The sequence below is a fragment of the Lissotriton vulgaris genome, chromosome 6 (assembly GCF_964263255.1).
Source record: "Lissotriton vulgaris chromosome 6, aLisVul1.2, whole genome shotgun sequence".
NCBI lineage: Eukaryota > Metazoa > Chordata > Amphibia > Caudata > Salamandridae > Lissotriton > Lissotriton vulgaris.
In genome coordinates, this window is record NC_141694.1 from 1,813,591,023 (window position 1) to 1,813,609,082 (window position 18,060).

Consider the following 18,060-nt stretch of genomic DNA (forward strand, 5'->3'; position numbering starts at 1 on the left):
TAAAAAAATTTTATTTATTTTTCAGAAAGAGACACATTCACTGGATGATGTCATCAGTGACGTCATCAGGGATGTCATTTGAGATGTCATGAGTGATGTCATGAGTGATGTCATTGACCATGCCATGAGTGATGTAATATGTAACGTCATCAGCAGTGCATTGCGGGCGCGCGAGTTAAAGTTAGCTGAACTAACTATAACGCAGGAATTTCAGTGGTTTTGTACGACTGAAATGTCCAACTATCTATAACGCCCCTGAAACCTATGTTTTTTTTCAGTGAATTTCTAAGGTTTTTTAAATGCTAATTTCTAACTATAACGTGCCGGAAACCTATGTTTTTTTCAGTGAATTTCAAGGGTTTTTAATATGCTAGTTTCTAACTATGCCGACAGAGGTAAGACATGTGAAGAAAGAAGAAAAAACGCACAGAAAGAAAATAAAAGAAATGCAAACAGAAGTCCACAAATACAAAGAAAAGTGCAGGAAGAAGAAGAGATGTACAGTAAGAACCAAAAAGGAGCAGAACGTCTTCCTGTAGCCACTACTTTTTCTGATGGATTCTGATGGTAACTGAATCTGAATAACCAGGCCTCAAAGCAGTGCAATGTGAAAAGACACTTAGAAAATAGTGAAAACACCTACATACAGAAAGGAACACTATGCATTGGGGTACCCCTGTGATTACCATGACCTCCTCTGTAAGACCCTAGTACATAATAGGGCAGGGAGATTTCAAACTACCTCCTAAAACACGCCACAGGGCGCATTTGCACACTGGTGAAGGGAGGAGATGTCTGAGGTGACATGTGTGCAAACACTTCCTGTGGCCGTTTTATTTTTTGGGATGAAGTCCCCTTAAATCCTGAGTGTCCCTTGGGTCCAACTAGCCAACAAGGTATCTCCAGTAAGCAACAAACAGCTGCATTGCAAAGAGGTGTAAAAAGGGGCACGGCCTGGACAACCTCCCTGCAACGCAGCACAGTGGTGCTTACTGGAAGCTCCTCGAGGGCTAGTTGGCCTCCAGGGGCACAGGACGTGTGTGCACATGTCACCCCCGGTCCCGTCACTTCCCTTCACCACCATGTAAACACGACCTGTCACTGTTTTAAGTTAAGAGATTAACTCCCCTTGAATCCTGCCACCATGTAAACACGACCTGTCACTGTTTTAAGTTAAGAGATTAACTCCCCTTGAATCCTGAGGGTCCCTAGGGTCCAACTAGCACTCCCCTTACCTCCAATAAGTGCCACTGAGCTGAGTTGCAGACAGGTGGAAAAAGGGGCATGGACTGGACAACCTCTCTGCAACGCAGCTCAGTGGCGCTTACTGGAAGCACCTGGTGGGCTAGTTAGCCCCCAGCGGCCCTCAGGATCTCAGGGGAATTATGTCCCCAACTTAAAACGCGCCACAGGGCGTGTTTGCACACGTCACCTCAGGCGCCGTCCCCTCCCTTCCCCACTATGTACACGCGCCCTGTGGCCGTTTTAAGTCCCCTTGAATCCTGAGGGTCCTCAGGGTCAAACTAGCCCACTAGGTACCTCCAGTTAGCACAGTTGCAGAGAGGTGTAACAAGCATTTGCAATGCAATAGGTCTCGCATTAGGAAAGTGTGAGCTATTGGTACTGTAAATGACAATTCTTGTAAATATGTGTTGGCATTGAAAATATATAAATTAATAGCATTGTTATTCACAAAGCCAATAGCTTACACTTTCCTAATGTGAGTCGTATTGGCTATGGCAATGCTTGTTGGTAGCAAGCAAGGATAGTGCTGTTGTGGTGCTGAGTGATGCTGTTGTGGTGCTGACTGATGATGTGGTTGGGCTGAGTGATGTGGTGGTGTATTAGAGTGATGTGGTGGTGTATTGGAGTGATGTGGTGGTGTATTGGAGTGATGTGGTGGTGTCCCTGAGTGATGTGGTGGTGTCCTTGAGTGATGTGGTGGTGTTCCTGTGTGATATGGTGGTGTCCCTGAGTGATCTGGTGGTGTTCCTGAGTGATGTGGTGGTGCCCCTGAGTGATGTGGTGGTGTCCCAGAGTGATGTGGTGGTGTCCCAGAGTAATGTGATGGTGTCCTATAGTGATATGGTGGTGACCCAGAGTGATGTGATGGTGTCCCAGAGTGATGTGGTGGTGTCCCAGAGAGATGTGGTGGTGTCCCAGAGTGATGTGGTGGTGTCTCAGAGTGATGTGGTGGTGTCCCAGAGTGATGTGGTGGTGTCCCTGAGGGATGCGATGGTGTGCCAGAGTGATGCGATGGTGTCCTATACTGATGCGATGGTGTCCTATAGTGATGTGATGGTGTCCTATAGTGATGTGATGGTGTTCTATAGTGATGTGGTGGTGTCCTAGAGTGATATGGTGGTGTCCCTAAGTGATGTGGTGGTGTTGTGTGGCATTCAGCAGTGTGAGGCATGCAGCAGTGTGAGGCGTGCAGCAGAGTGAGGCGTGCAGCAGTGTGAGGTGTTGAGGAAATATTAATTTTATGGTCAGAAATGTTCCCTAACGTGTACCCCACCGTCTCCATGTACGAGCTTAAAGTGCATGTAACTTCCCTCCTGTATCAGCTATGAAGACGCAAATACATTTGCGTCCAACGTTAACATGTCCTCTTTCAGATCCACCATGAATGGGTCAGATATTCCGTTCCTAAGTGTGCCTTGCCAACGTCTTGGTGCACTTTTCACGTTTTCCCTGGCTCAGGCGAGTTAGGCCCTGATTCCTGTCATCGAGTTCTTTCCTGCTTTCTGCCTCTGAATGCTCCAGCTTGGAAGAGCATCTGTATCCATGACCTTTGTCTTACTCCCTGCGCGGCTAACGGTGCCTGGCCCAGCCTGTTGCCTGCCAAAACGGTATTTTGCTTTCGAGTTATCTGCTCCGCTCCTCGAAAATACATTCCTGTCTGGTAGTTTAGGAAAACATCCTTCCAGCTGCAGAGCAAAGGGCCCGGCCTCACTGTCTCCATGCAAGTAATTCATAGCTCCTGTTACCATGGTAGGCCCATGCCCCCTCGCATCTCATGCAGACACGTAGACGCATATGCACGCACTAGCAGTCAGTATAGAATAGCCTTTTGCCCGAGAGACCTTTTCCTTTCAGATAATACATTTCCTTAAACACAAGATATTAGATACGATTTGGGATTAGGTTGTTCTGACACCCCAGACTTCAGTCTCCTCATGTAAGGCTAAATGTCAAGTCCCCTTCACCCTCCAGTTCCACGTCAATCACACGTCATACTGCTGCGCACGCATCTCTGCCATATATTTCTGCTGACACTGCAGGATTCTCTTGTGGATCCACCCACCTGTGACATCACATAATGACGTTTCTAGTACCTGCCCTCATGCACGCCTATTGTAACGCCTTTTTTCATTACGTATGTGTATTCTTATCTCTCCTCTCAGCTGTTACGCCTCCTGCATCTGTCTTTACTGTAATGCATTGACTATATATACGATATATTGTCAATAAAGTGTTGTCTATCCTTTCCCGAGCATTAGTGGCAACGGAAATCGATTTGCCATGGTTCGAACCATATAACCAATTCCTTTTTAAGGAATAAAACCCCTTTTAAAACCTCAAATACCACAGATTCTGCTTCTTCTTTTTGACTGAGTTATTCTTATTGAACTTTACCGCATAAATTAAGTATAGGTAATTAATATTTACCACATAATTGGCGCCCGAATAGGGACCCCTCCCCCACCTTACGCGCCGGAGGTGCGTTGCAGGCCCGGTCCCCTGCCACAGCCGGACGGACAACTACGCGTACCCGCAGGATTTCCTGTATCTCCCTCAGGCCAACGGAGGTGACTGAGGCTGCGATCAACACCCAGACGAGGCGGTGAGGAGTGCGGAGGATCCCGACCAGAGCCTAGCTGAGAGAGAGCAAGATCCGAGGTATACGGAGGCCCACCAGGTTCCGAAGTTCCGAAGTATCTTCGTCACGAGTCGAGTCCAGTCCAGTCCAGTGTCGAGTTTCCGAGGCCTTCTGTTCCGTGCTTCCCGGTGAGTACCGTTGCTGGGGACACATCTAGACGTGCGCATTAATTTGTGCCGGTCAAGACGGGTTTGGGTACACAGACCCGGTATGCACTGTTTTTAGCGGTGTATCTGTACTGTTTAGCAGTATATCCGGTCTGCACTGTTTTAGCAGTGTATCTGTACTGTTTAGCAGTACATCCAGTATCATGCAGTTAGCGAGTTTTATTCTAATTGTTATTGTTCGTTTTGAAAATGTTTTAATGTGGTTTTAAATGTCGTGGTATGAGTGATTGTTCGATCTTCATTATTGTGTTTATTGTATTAACTGTGTTCGAGTCCCAAGTAAATATCAAGTATCAGGGTTCAAGATGCCGCTGTTCTCCAAATTGAGACAGATAAAAACCAGAAAAGGGGTACTCGAGGAAGCTGTTCCTATTCCACCTAGGGACACTCCAGGGTACTTTATGTACCACAAACATGGCTTAGACGCCGTACTATATCTTGATTTGTGGGTAGATTATACTAAAGATCTAACAGAGAATCAGAGATGGCCCGCTGCTGGGACATGGGATGCTGATTGCATCATGAGAGTAGAAGAAGCATTATGGAAAAAGAAAGCCAGACAGTCACAAAAAGATGCCATCGAATTATGGCGTAAAGAATCGCATAGACGCATAGAGAAAGCGCTCAGAAAAGAAGAGAAGAGTAGAGAGGAGTCTGACAAAACCTGAGAAAACGTATTAGTTGGGGAAGGGATACGAGTAAAAGCAGAACAAGTAGACAGACAACAAAACACTCTTATGAATGGTATGTATCCTCTTCTGACCGAGGGTTTACCTAAAGCCACTCCAGAAGTACCAAAAGATCTGCCACCTCCATTACTTCCGACTAAATTACACCACAAGACCGCAAAGGACATTTTCCTTTCTTCCTATCTAGATGATGTAGCTCCCTCATATACTTCTGCAACTGCTCATGTACCCGTACCACCTGCTCCAGCTGACAACTCCCAACAGCTACAACATCAGCCCCCAGGTCCGCAACCGCAGATTTTTCCAGGCTCACTGCCCGCACCTGCTCCCCTTGGTACTCCCGGTATTCAACAGCTACATCCATTAAATCCTTTTGGGACTGGCGTGGCCCAGGACCCAACCCCGCTACAACAAGTACAGTCAGGTCATGCCCAGGCCTCCGGTTCAGGAGGTTCAGGAGGTGCCACGGGAGGTTATCGAACACCCCCACAGGTACACCGAATTACGATGAGAGATCTAGCAAAAGCGCGGACACCGAAAGGCGTTCCGGCCGAAATACTTAGACGAGAGCTCACAGACTGCAGATATGACCCAGTGCCTGGTACGTCAGGCCCCATGTTATTAGCGTCCCTACGTTTGAGACGTGTTACAGACTACTTAATGTTACTACCAGGAATGCCAGAACATCTAGACAACCTGTATGACTTTATTAGAACAGGAGAAGGACCAGAGTCTGTTGCTGAAGCCATGTCACGTCAGAAGGTTGAGACTAAAGGTTTGATAATGCGATTTTTGGTTAATTGCTTAATAAGAGAACACGATCAGGCAGGTTTTCCGCAAAGTGAGATGGATAGATTGATTAGATGGAGTCAGAATATGTCGGAGGGCAGACACTACAAAGAAAAACAAGTACATCATATGGTGAGAAAGCTCCGTAAGGAAATAATAGAAATACACGCTCAGCGAGCGCCCGACGAAGATCTTGACTTAGATGATCCAACTTCCTCCCAAGGGGAAGAGGAAACAGAGGATTCAGCAGAAACTTCACAACAATCAAATAAAGAAATGATAGCTTATGTAGGTAAGGGAAGACCCTTAAATAATTCAATACGTCCGGTACGTCCAGAAAGTAAGAGACTTTATCAAGCTGCCATGTCAAATCCGAGGACGCCTGAACACTTATTTCAGGCTACGGATAAATTACTTCGAGAACGAATGGGGTACCATGTACTCGATTCTATGGATGAACAAGAATTAGCCAGGTCAGCAGTACAATGGGCTGACAGTTCTGATAAATATAGTGATGATGCGCTAGCACACACGTTTCTGAATCTTTCACCACACGAACAGCGTTTAGCTGGTATGTACATGATACAACATCTCCTTATATTGTATAAAAGCCAACACTCTGATCCAGGTCCCCTACCCGATATATTGATAGAACTACTCATGAGGAAATGGAGAGGTCTAGGTACTGATTTAATTAAAGTAATTCTAGAACATCGGCACAGGTACAGTGCCTTCTTGTGTCCAAGGCTTGACCCGGCTCCCTTCATGGAAAGAGAAACATATTACATAGACAGACAGAATCCCTTGCGAGAAGTGCACCCAGTTATGAATGATGATAATACCCTTAGACGTGTGTTTGTGTACACGCCTTTAACAAAATTGGAATTGTTAGAAATGAAGAAACTAGTGCCTAGTCATGACAAAGATCCAGCAGGGTTTCACCGCGAAATAAAAGATATGTTACTCATGGGTGATTACACCTATCCGGATATCATGAAAATATTGAAAGTATTATTGCCTGCCGGTATTTACGAGAAACTCAAGGAAAAGGAATGGGAGGTGGGAGAGCAAAAGATTGAGTGGGCTGTATTAGAAAACGAAGAAAACACTCGTACTCCAGGCCTAGGGCTTGGGGACAAAACTAAAGCATTACCAGGATTATTAGTACAAGTATTACCACGTTTATTGTCAACGAAAAAGGAAGACTGGGATGCAATCTCAGCCTGAAAACAGAAACCTGATGAAGACACTAGTGATTTTTATTCCCGATTTGAGAAATGTTTTGGTATTAATAGCGGCCTGAAACCAAGTAGCGAGTCATATCCACATCTTTTTGTATCCAAACTAGTCGAAAATTCTCTGCCTCAGGTTAAGAACCGAGTATTGAAAGTCGAAAGCACCTGGCAAGCTAATACCCCTTCACAAATGTTACAAATGTTACAGTACCACCAGAATAGAATTAGAGAAGAACATGAACATGAACAAAAACGTATGAAAGACACGAAAATGAAAATGCTAGTCGCTCAGTCAGTTCCAGCTGATGGCCAGAAAAAGGGTACAACACAGTCCAATAGTTCAGCCGGTCCTGTTAAAGGGACATGCAACTATTGTAAGCAGCCAGGTCACTATATAAACGATTGTGCAGTTTTGAAACATACTATCTCCACGGGTAAAACCAAAGAGAGACCACGTCCACCCAGACAAGACCAAGCCCAACAACAAGTACCACAGAATATCCAGCCTATGCAAGCCTCACAGCAGACAGTACAGACCGTAGCAGTGCCACAGTCACAGCCCATCACCGCAACACAAAACACTACACAACAGATGTACCAGTATGCACAAAACGATTATCCCGACTATCAGCGATACACATGAAACAGCCTAGAGAGGGAGGTTGGCTTGCCTCTTATTGAGGTTCCTGTAGATCAAGAGGGTCCTTATGTACATAGTCAAGTATTAGGGAAAGACAGAAAGTTTTTAATTGATACAGGGGCAAGCAGGACGACCATCAGTCACGACGAGGTTCCAGGGGCACCCCTCTCAGGCTCACAGAATGTTTCCCTTGGATTTTCAGGAAAGCCTATTATTAACGAAGTGTCGCAACCACTTCCCCTTGCAGTTGGTCCTTTGACACGTACTACAGACTTACTACTTACCAAATCATGCCCAGAAAACTTGTTAGGTATAAAGACACTGAAAGCTCTAGGAGCTGTAATATGTTGTTCTCCGGAAGGAGTACAACTATTTCTGCGCGACTTTAAAGGTCACTATGTATTGAGAGATATGGATCCCAGATTACAGAATGTCCCTGCACATTTATGGGTACAAGGCCCCACTAATGTAGGTTGTATGCACATCACACCATATCGAGTTACACTCAAGCAAGGAGTGGTATTACCCCGAATGCGAGAATACAAGTTACCCTCAGATGCTGTAGTGGCTTTACTGCAAATCATTGACGAGCTCATTGCGCAAGGAGTGGTTGTGGAAACCGACTCCAATGTATGTAATTCACCTATCATTCCAATTCTTAAACGCACCGATCCCAATGCACCACCAGTTTATCGATTAGTTATCGATTTGCGCGAATTAAATAAATGTATTGTACCACAGTACCCCGTGGTCCCAGATATCTCTTCCTTATTGACAGCTATCGATCCAGAAGCAACGTTCTCTATCGTAATTGACCTAAAGAACGCTTTCTTTAGTGTTCCAATTGACCCAGAAAGCCAATACTTGTTCGGATTCTGTTTAAATGGACGAAGCTTCAAATTTGCATGCGCACCTCAAGGATTCACAGAAAGCCCCAGCATCTATAGCCAAGCACTGAAAAGACAACTTGACAGTATTCACATGCCTACTAACACTGCTCTACTCCAGTATGTCGATGATCTGCTGATCACCGCCCGAAGCGAACCTGAATGTGAAAAAGCATCACTGACGGTTTTACATTTCCTGGCCGACAAGGGGCACAAGGTGTCCCCTTCGAAGCTGCAATTCTGTGTTCAGCAAGTTGTTTACCTTGGGCACTTGCTGTCCAAAGGTGGGAGACAGCTCACACCTGATCGCATCCAGTTAATTGTAAATATGTCACGACCCAAGACACAAAAGGAGGTACGGGCCTTCATAGGCCTCACTTCTTACTGCAGACAATGGATTCCCCAATATGCATTTCTAGCAAAGCCACTCATTCAGTTGACAACCCAGGAGGCAGCGTCTTCGACTGTCCTCCCTTGGACTCAGGAACATACACAAGCTTTTGAAGACTTAAAGAAAGCCTTATGTCAAGCACCTGTTCTAGCAACACCATGTTACAATAAGCCTTTTACACTTTTTGTTACTGAACGCGAAGGTACTGCCTTGTCAGTACTCACACAGGAACAAGTAGGTTCACACAAACCGTGTGCTTACTTTTCTAGCACATTAGATCCAGTAGCCCAGGCTTTGCCTGCGTGCTTGAAATCAGTTGCAGCGACAGCTCTAGCAATCAGACAAAGTGATTCTATAGTGTTAGGACATCAGTTGACAGTACAGGTTCCACATTCCGTGGAAGTTCTTTTAAACCGAACACAGACCCAGCACTTGACTATAGCACGACTGACAGGTTATGAATTGACATTGTTTCAGCCACACATAGAGATCAGACGCTGTAGTACATTAAACCCCGCCACACTTTTGCCGTTAAGTGGAACAAACCCATTGGCACATGATTGTATTGAAGTCATTACTATTACAACGAAGCCTAGACAAGACTTGACAGACACTCCATTACCAGACCCAGACCTGACACTTTATGTGGATGGTTCATGCATGAGAACAAGTACAGGAGAGTTAGTGGCCGCCTACGCAGTCACGACAGACACTGAAGTCATAGAAACACATTGTATTGACACCCTGTCAGCTCAAGCTGCAGAGCTCATCGCTCTGACACAAGCCTGTATCCAAGCCAAGAACAAGAGAGTTAACATATACACAGATTCCCGTTATGCTTTCGGAGTTGTGCACGACTTCGGCGTATTATGGCGAGAGAGAGGTTACTTAACTTCTCACTGTGCCAACATTCAACACGGTCCCCTTATTCAAGCTTTGTTAGACGCAATACATCTGCCTGCTGCCATATCCATCATGAAGTGCAAGGCACATACAAAAGTCACTGATATCGTTTCCCAGGGTAACGACCTGGCAGACCGAACAGCTAAGCACACAGCTCAGACTCACGCAACTGACCTGACAAAGACAGTAGTTCCGACACCGACTCACTGCATGACAGTTAGGGATCCCGCCCATGATGTAATTGACATACAGACACATGCCACACCGGATGAAATAAAGAAATGGACTGAAGTAGGAGGGATCCAAACAGATCAGGGATGGATGACGAAGGGAAAATCTACATGGTTTCTCCCCGACTCTATGGTTCAAGTTATCATCAACACAGTACACAGTCCCGCACATCTAGGAGAAAAAGCTATGCTAGACAGTATTCAAAACATCTGGTTCAACAAACACTTACGAGCAGCAGCCAAACAGAAAGTGCGTACTTGCATGATCTGTTGTCAGTTCAATCCAGGTAAAAGCATTCCTGTTGAGCAAGGTGGATTCCATCCTCCCGATCACCCTTTTGAAGTCCTCCAGATGGATTATATACAGATGGAACGTTGTCAAGGATTCAAATATGTCCTCGTAGTTGTATGTGCACTCTCCCGATGGACAGAAGCATATCCAGTCCCAGATTACACTGCTCCGACCACTGCCAAGCAGCTGGTTCGTGAATTCTTCCCACGGTACGGCTTGCCCCGTATCGTATACTCAGATAACGGCCAGCCATTCTCATCTGAGCTGGTGAAACAAGTTACACTCCTGTTAGGCTATCAGTGGAAATTCCACTGTGTCCGGCATCCCGAGGCAGCAGGTCTCGTGGAGCGCCATAATCAGACTCTGAAAATTCGACTTGCTAAAATCTGCAGAGAGAAAGGTGTTGACTGGATAGTAGCTTTGCCCGTTGCGCTCTTCTACATGAGAATGATAGCACATTCTTGATCAGGGCTATCCCCGTATGAGGTGGTCTTCGGTAGACCACCAAATATGTGGGGGACGCCTATACCTCGTAAAATAACGGATGTTGATTGTAATATGCTGACAGATTACCTTGCCTCCTTGATGTCTGCACTACAATCTTGTCGTTCACAGGTAGCTGCAGCCTTTCCCGACAACACCGACGTGAAGCCCCATGAAGTGGTTCTTGGAAACTATGTTTTTATAAGAAACTTCGACCGACGGAGCCCGCTGGAGCCCCGCTGGCAAACGCCGAAGTTGGTACTTCTGACGACGAGGACGGCTGTGAAGGTTGAGGGCCGGAAAGGGTGGCTGCACTCAAGCCACATAAAGAAATTTCATGGACTTCCTTCTGACTTAAATTCTCAGCCCTGCCCTCCTCCACAGACTGACTCAAAACTCCCCCTGGTTGAGAAAACCGCTTCGCAAGAATATAAGCTAAAACTAAGGTCTAGCAAGTCAGACAGTTTAATTGTTTAAGTCCTCCCCTAGGTGAATCGGTTAAATTAGTTTCTGACATGTATCCCCTAGACCGAAATAGAGAGAGAGATAGACAGAAACAGCTCAAGAAAGATGAATATTGTAAATCACTTCGTAGTCACTGTATAGTGACACTATTGATTATGTTCTTTCTAAGTTTATTGATTATTGCTGCAAGTATCCTACTGCACATTTATTACCCTATTTTCAAGCGTGCACATTCTGCTTTCAACGTCACTGCCGAACATTCTTTTAGCGAATTACCCCCGCATGAGTTGTCCTACAGACTTGCGCTGCGCAACAACACCTTCATTAGTATGTTACATCACTCTCATCAGACCAGCAACGCTACAAATTGTTGGATATGTGGCTGACTCCCTCCCTACCAGAAATACAGGGGAGTTCTGCCTCTATTCCCGTATCCGTTCACACATAATGGTTCCTGTGGCGCATGGTTTAGTTTGATTAATTCTTTAGATTCAAATACAGTAGTTTACAAGGGCAACTGGGTATGGGGAAACCTGAATACAGTTCTGCATAAAGTATGTTTCCCTGACAAGGAGGGACTCCCCAAAAGGACAGGGACTAACCTAGAAAATGAAGTATATGGATTAGGTAACTTTACACTTAACCTCATGATTCTGAAGGTTGAATCCGAATCCGAGCCAGTCTTGCCCGCTATGTCAGTATTACCAGTCAAAGGTGAACTATGTGTTAGAAAGAATGGTTCAGTACACCTGGGTCATAGTAAATGTACTACTGTGATCGAATTCAGTGATAAGGGCAAGTCTGCGTTTAAAGCTTCACGACATTCCTACTTCATTTGTGGTCATACCGCATATATACGTTTACCTCTATATTGGGATGGTACCTGTTACATTGCATTCCTTTTGCCACCTGTTTTCCTAGCTCCTCCTGATTATCATAGGAATACCCATCTAGTACACAATAGACCCCAGAGAGATCTCCCGATTGTCGACTATACTGAAACGGCATGGGAGCAATACACAGACTTCAATAAAGGTTTCTTTCCCTACTTAGGTGCTGTCTTTAATAGTAAACTGATACGCAAGTTAACTAGAACCCTCGAAGCAGTAGTGAATGAGACTACTTCCGCCCTAGGCAACTTAACAGAGGAGCAGTCTGCGATGCGGATTGTTGTTCTTCAAAATCGTCTCGTCCTTGACGTCATCCTGGCCGATAGGGGTGGAGCCTGTAGAGTCATCGGATCGAGTTGCTGTGTTTTCATTCCAGAAAACGCGCCATCAGTATATAGAGCCATTACTCGTCTTCATAAAATTGCAAGTCAGATACACCAGAATCCAGGCACCTGGACTTGGTCCGGTTGGTTCTGGACTACGTTGTCAGCCTGGGGATGGAAGATCCTATCCTTCCTAGGTATTGCCCTTCTCATCGTATTCAGTTGTTGCCTATGTCTACAATGTGGGCCGGCAATTTGCGGCTTGTGCGCCACATCATGTATTCCCCATTCAAATTCTCATTCTAAACGTCATAAGAAGAAAGAAGAGCAAATGATACTACGTGAGCAGATTGACAGACTTATGAGTATCGATATATCATGAAGGGTCCTTAGGGAACAAGGAGGGAATGAGGAAATATTAATTTTATGGTCAGAAATGTTCCCTAACGTGTACCCCACCGTCTCCATGTACGAGCTTAAAGTGCATGTAACTTCCCTCCTGTATCAGCTATGAAGACGCAAATACATTTGCGTCCAACGTTAACATGTCCTCTTTCAGATCCACCATGAATGGGTCAGATATTCCGTTCCTAAGTGTGCCTTGCCAACGTCTTTTCATGGTGCACTTTTCACGTTTTCCCTGGCTCAGGCGAGTTAGGCCCTGATTCCTGTCATCGAGTTCTTTCCTGCTTTCTGCCTCTGAATGCTCCAGCTTGGATGAGCATCTGTATCCATGACCTTTGTCTTACTCCCTGCGCGGCTAACGGTGCCTGGCCCAGCCTGTTGCCTGCCAAAACGGTATTTTGCTTTCGAGTTATCTGCTCCGCTCCTCGAAAATACATTCCTGTCTGGTAGTTTAGGAAAACATCCTTCCAGCTGCAGAGCAAAGGGCCCGGCCTCACTGTCTCCATGCAAGTAATTCATAGCTCCTGTTACCATGGTAGGCCCATGCCCCCTCGCATCTCATGCAGACACGTAGACGCATATGCACGCACTAGCAGTCAGTAAAGAATAGCCTTTTGCCCGAGAGACCTTTTCCTTTCAGATAATACAGTTCCTTAAACACAAGATATTAGATACGATTTGGGATTAGGTTGTTCTGACACCCCAGACTTCTGTCTCCTCATGTAAGGCTAAATGTCAAGTCCCCTTCACCCTCCAGTTCCACGTCAATCACACGTCATACTGCTGCGCGCGCATCTCTGCCATATATTTCTGCTAACACTGCAGGATTCTCTTGTGGATCCACCCACCTGTGACATCACATAATGACGTTTCTAGTACCTGCCCTCATGCACGCCTATTGTAACGCCTTTTTTCATTACGTATGTGTATTCTTATCTCTCCTCTCAGCTGTTACGCCTCCTGCATCTGTCTTTACTGTAATGCATTGACTGTATATACGATAAATTGTCAATAAAGTGTTGTCTATCCTTTCCCGAGCCTTAGTGGCAACGGAAATCGATTTGCCATGGTTCGAACCATATAACCAATTCCTTTTTAAGGAATAAAACCCCTTTTAAAACCTCAAATACCACGGATTCTGCTTCTTCTTTTTGACTGAGTTATTCTTATTGAACTTTACCGCATAAATTAAGTATAGGTAATTAATATTTACCACAGCTTGCAGCAGTGTGTGGCGTGCAGCAGTGTGTGGCATACAGCAGTGTGAGTACTGCAGCAGTGTGTAGCGTGCAGCAGTGTGAAGCGTGCAGCAGTGTGAGGCGTGCGGCAGTGTGAGTTGTGCAGTAGTGTGCAGCATGCAGCAATGTGAGTATTGCAGCAATGTGCAGCGTGCAGCAGTGTGCAGCGTGCAGCAGTGTGAGGCATGCAGCAGTGTGAGGCATGCAGCAGTGTGAGGCATGCAGCAGTGTGAGGCGTGCAGCAGTGTGAGTCGTTCAGTAGTGTGCAGCATGCAGCAGTGTGCAACGTGCAGCAGTGTGAGGCGTGCAGCAGTATGCCGCCTGCAGCCGTGTGCAGCATTCAGCAGTGTGCAGCATGCAGCAGTGTGAGTAATGCAGCAGTGTGAGGTGTGCAGCATTGTGAGGCGTGCAGCAGTGTGGTGTGCAACAGTGTGTGGAGTGCAGCAGTGTGTGGCGTGCAGCAATGTGTGGTGTGCAGCAGTGTGCAGCATGCAGCAGTGTGAGTAATGCAGCAGTGTGAGTAATGCAGCAGTGTACAGCAGTGTTAGGCGTGCAGCAGTGTGAGGCGTGCAGCAGTGTGAGGCGGGCAGCAGCGTGAGGCAGGCAGCAGTGTGCAGCATGCAGTAGTATGAGTAATGCAACAGTGTGCAGCATGCAGCAGTGCGAGGTGTGCAGCAGTGTGTGGCATGCAGCAGTGTGAGGCATGAGGTGAGGGGCAGTGAGGGGGTGTGAGGGTGAGAGGTTGTGTGAGAGTATGTGTGGGGGTGAGAGAGTGTGTGTGAGGGTGAGAGAGTGTGTGGGAGGATGTGTGAGGGTGTGGGGTTGTGAGGGTGAGGGGTGAGGGGGTGTGAGGGTGAGAGGGTGTGAGAGGGTGTTTGAGGGTGAGAGGGTGAGTGAGGGTGTGTGAGGGTAAGGGTGTGTGAGGGGGTGTGAGGTTGTGAGAGGGTGTGAGGGTGAGAGGCTGTGAGGGTGAGGGGGTCTGAGGGTGTGAGAGGGTGAGGGGGTGTGTGAGGGTGAGGGGGTGTGAGGGGGTGTGAGGTTGAGGGTGGGTGAGTGTGTGAGGGTGAGGGTGAGAGGGTATGTGAGGGTGAGAGGGTGGGTGAGGGTGGGTGAGAGGGTGGGTGAGGGTGGGTGAGATGGTGAGGGGTGTGTGAGGGTGAGGGGTGTGTCAGGGTGAGGGGGTGTGAGGGTGAGTGAGGGTGGGTGAGGGTGAGGGTGTGTGAGGGTTAGGGGGTGTGAGGGAGAGGGGGTGTGAGAGGGTGTGTGAGGGTTTGAGAGTGAGGGGGTCTGAGGGTGTGTGAGGGTGTGAGAGGGTGAGGGGTTGTGTGAGGGTGAGGGTGTGTGAGTGTGTGTGATTGTGAGGGTGAGAGGGTGTGTGAGGTTGAGAGGGTGGGTGAGGGTGGATGAGAGGGTGGTGAGTGAGGGTGTGTGTGAGGGTGAGGGTGTGTGTCAGGGTGAGAGGATGTGTGGGTGAGGGGGTGTGAGGGTGAGGTGGTGTGAGGGTGAGGGGGTGTGGGTGGGTGAGGGTGAGTGAGGGTGAGGGGGTTGTGAGGGTGAGTGGGTGTGTGAGTGTGTGAGGGTGAGTTAGGGTGGGTGAGAGGGTGTATGAGGGTGTGAGGGTGAGGGGGTGTGGGGGTCTGAGGGTGTGTGGGGGTGTGGGAGGGTGAGGGGGTTTGAGAGTGTGTCTGAGGGTGTGTGGGGGTGTGAGAGGATGAGGGGGAGTGTGAAGGTGAGGGTGTGAGGGTGAGGGGGGTTAGCGTGGATGAGTGTGTGTGAGGGTGTGAGAGGGTGTGAGGGTGAAAGGGTGTGTGAAGGTGAGAGGGTGGGTGAGATGGTGGGTGAAGGTGGGTGAGAGGGTGAGTGAGAGTGAGGGGGTGTGTCAGGGTGAGGGTGTGAGAGGGTGAGGGTGTGTGAGGCTGTGGGGGTGTGAGTGGCTGAGGTTGAGTGATGGTGAGATGGTTGTGAGGGTGAGTGGGTGTGTGAGGGTGTGAGGGTGAGGGGGTGTGAGGGTGAGGATGGGTGAGGATGGGTGAGGATGAGAGGGTTGTGAGGGTCAGTGGGTGTGTGAGGGTGAGGGTGTGAGGGTGGGTGAGTGTGTGTGAGGGTGAGAGGGAGTGTGAGGGTGAGAGGGTGTATGAGGGTGAGGGGGTGTGAGGGTGTGGGGTGTGTCAGGGTGAGAGGGTGTGAGGGTGAGGGGGTGTGTGGGTGTGAGTAGGTTAGGGTGAGAAAACAGGGTAATTTTCACAGACATAAGCCATGGGAGGGGGGGTAAGGGGCGAATGCACCATCATCTAAATAATTAGTTATTGGCATTTGTAAAGCGGGTACCATCATTATAATGGCATTGTAGCACTTTCTCCATCTGGGCGCCCTTTCATGCAGCTCTGGGACTGCCATCAGTTGAGTGTGCCTGTTTGTTGCTCATTAATTGTGAGCAGTTAGTAGAGTCTTTGTTCGAAGTTTATTTCAGAAGTATTTTTTGTATATCAATCTGAAATTAAAATGAATCTGATCTTGGGCATTTTGTAATCTCTTATGTGCATTGATGGATGTGAGAGGGGCTGTGTGGGTTTTTGCTCTTTGGATTGTATGGTTGGTTGTGCTTTGCTCATCCAGAGTGAAATTAGTTCTGTGTATTACAGTACAAGTGGGTGATTGAGGCAGCGTGCACATGATGGCGTGGTATTTGTCCACTGCTGCCTGTAGTGTAGGGTGTATAATGGTGTGGTGTGTGACACTGCTGCTGGTTTGGTAGCCCTTTGCCTTTGTATCGTTTTGATGTTGTTTGCACCAGGGTGTACGTGTACTGTCTTGGGTGTGATATCTGCCGATAAAGCTTTGCCAAAAGGCGATTTTAGTGAAATGCGTTAGGGGCATGACTGTGCTTCTCCCGACATGCCATTTAAAACCATAATTTGTAAAATCGGGAAATACCTTGACGCTTTTTAGTACCCAGAGGGCATTGTTTCGGATGACGATCTGAGCGTGAGTCACTCATTTTCATACTGTTAATAACCCTGCCTATCCCGTCAAAGCATCTGCTACTGTATAATAGATACCATGCCCTCCTTCTATGTTCGAACCAACCTTGTGCATTTCAGTAAGTCTAGACTGCCGCTTTTTCTCACTCTGGACTCTTGTCAAACTTTCTTTTTCAGCTATGCTTTGGAGTAGACGAACGTGCTTTTAAGGCTTTTTAGTTAATGTTGAAACCACATATTCATGCCCAAGTTCTGCAGGACACGTTTGCATTGTTCTGTCAGATGTAGGGAGGGGGTGGGCAGGCTGATTAGCTGCAGAGCGGATCTCTTTGAAGTAGCTCACGGCCTTGAAGCCGTGAAAATTAAAGCAATTAGGGGGGAGGTGGGAGGGAGGATGATAGGCAGAAGGCTCGGGCAGATGTCAGATTAGAGGGAGGAGGTGGGCTGCCTGCAACTCGAGCGACCATATGGAGAGGGAGGAGGGTGGGCTGCCTGCTGGGAGAAGCTTGTGTGAGGGAGACTGGGCTGCCTTTGATGATTGAATGCAAGCTCGTGCACGAGGAGCTTGTGGTCACGTGATTCACGTGAACTGTTGGAAATCCTCATCGTAAAAAGTCAGTTTTGTGGTTTGGTTGCAATAGGTCTCTCTGCGAGACCTAAAAAGGGACACGGCCTGGACCACCTCTCAGCAACGCAGTGCAGTGGTGCTTACTGGGAGCACCTGATGGGCTAGTTGCCCCCAGAGGCCCTCAGGATTGAAGGTTAAATAGTTCCCCAACCTAAAACACACCACAGGGCGTGTTTGCAAACGTCACCTCAGGCCCCGTCCCCTCCTTTCACCACTTTGTAAACACGTCCTGTGGCCATTTTAAGTTGTGAGATTAAGTCCCCTGGAATCCAGACGGTCCCTAGGGTCCAACTAGCCCACCAGATACCTCCAGTAAGGGCCACAGAGCTGCAGAGAGGTGTAAAAAGAGGTGTGGCCTCTGAACACCTATCTGCAACGCAACTCCCTGGCACATACTGGAGGTACCTGGTGGGCTAGTTGGCCCTCAGAGACCCTCAGTATTGAAGGGGAATACACCCCTCAACTTACAACTCACCAGGGGGTGCGTTTGCACAATGGTGAAGGAAGCAGGTGGGGCCTGAGGTGACATGTCTACAAACTC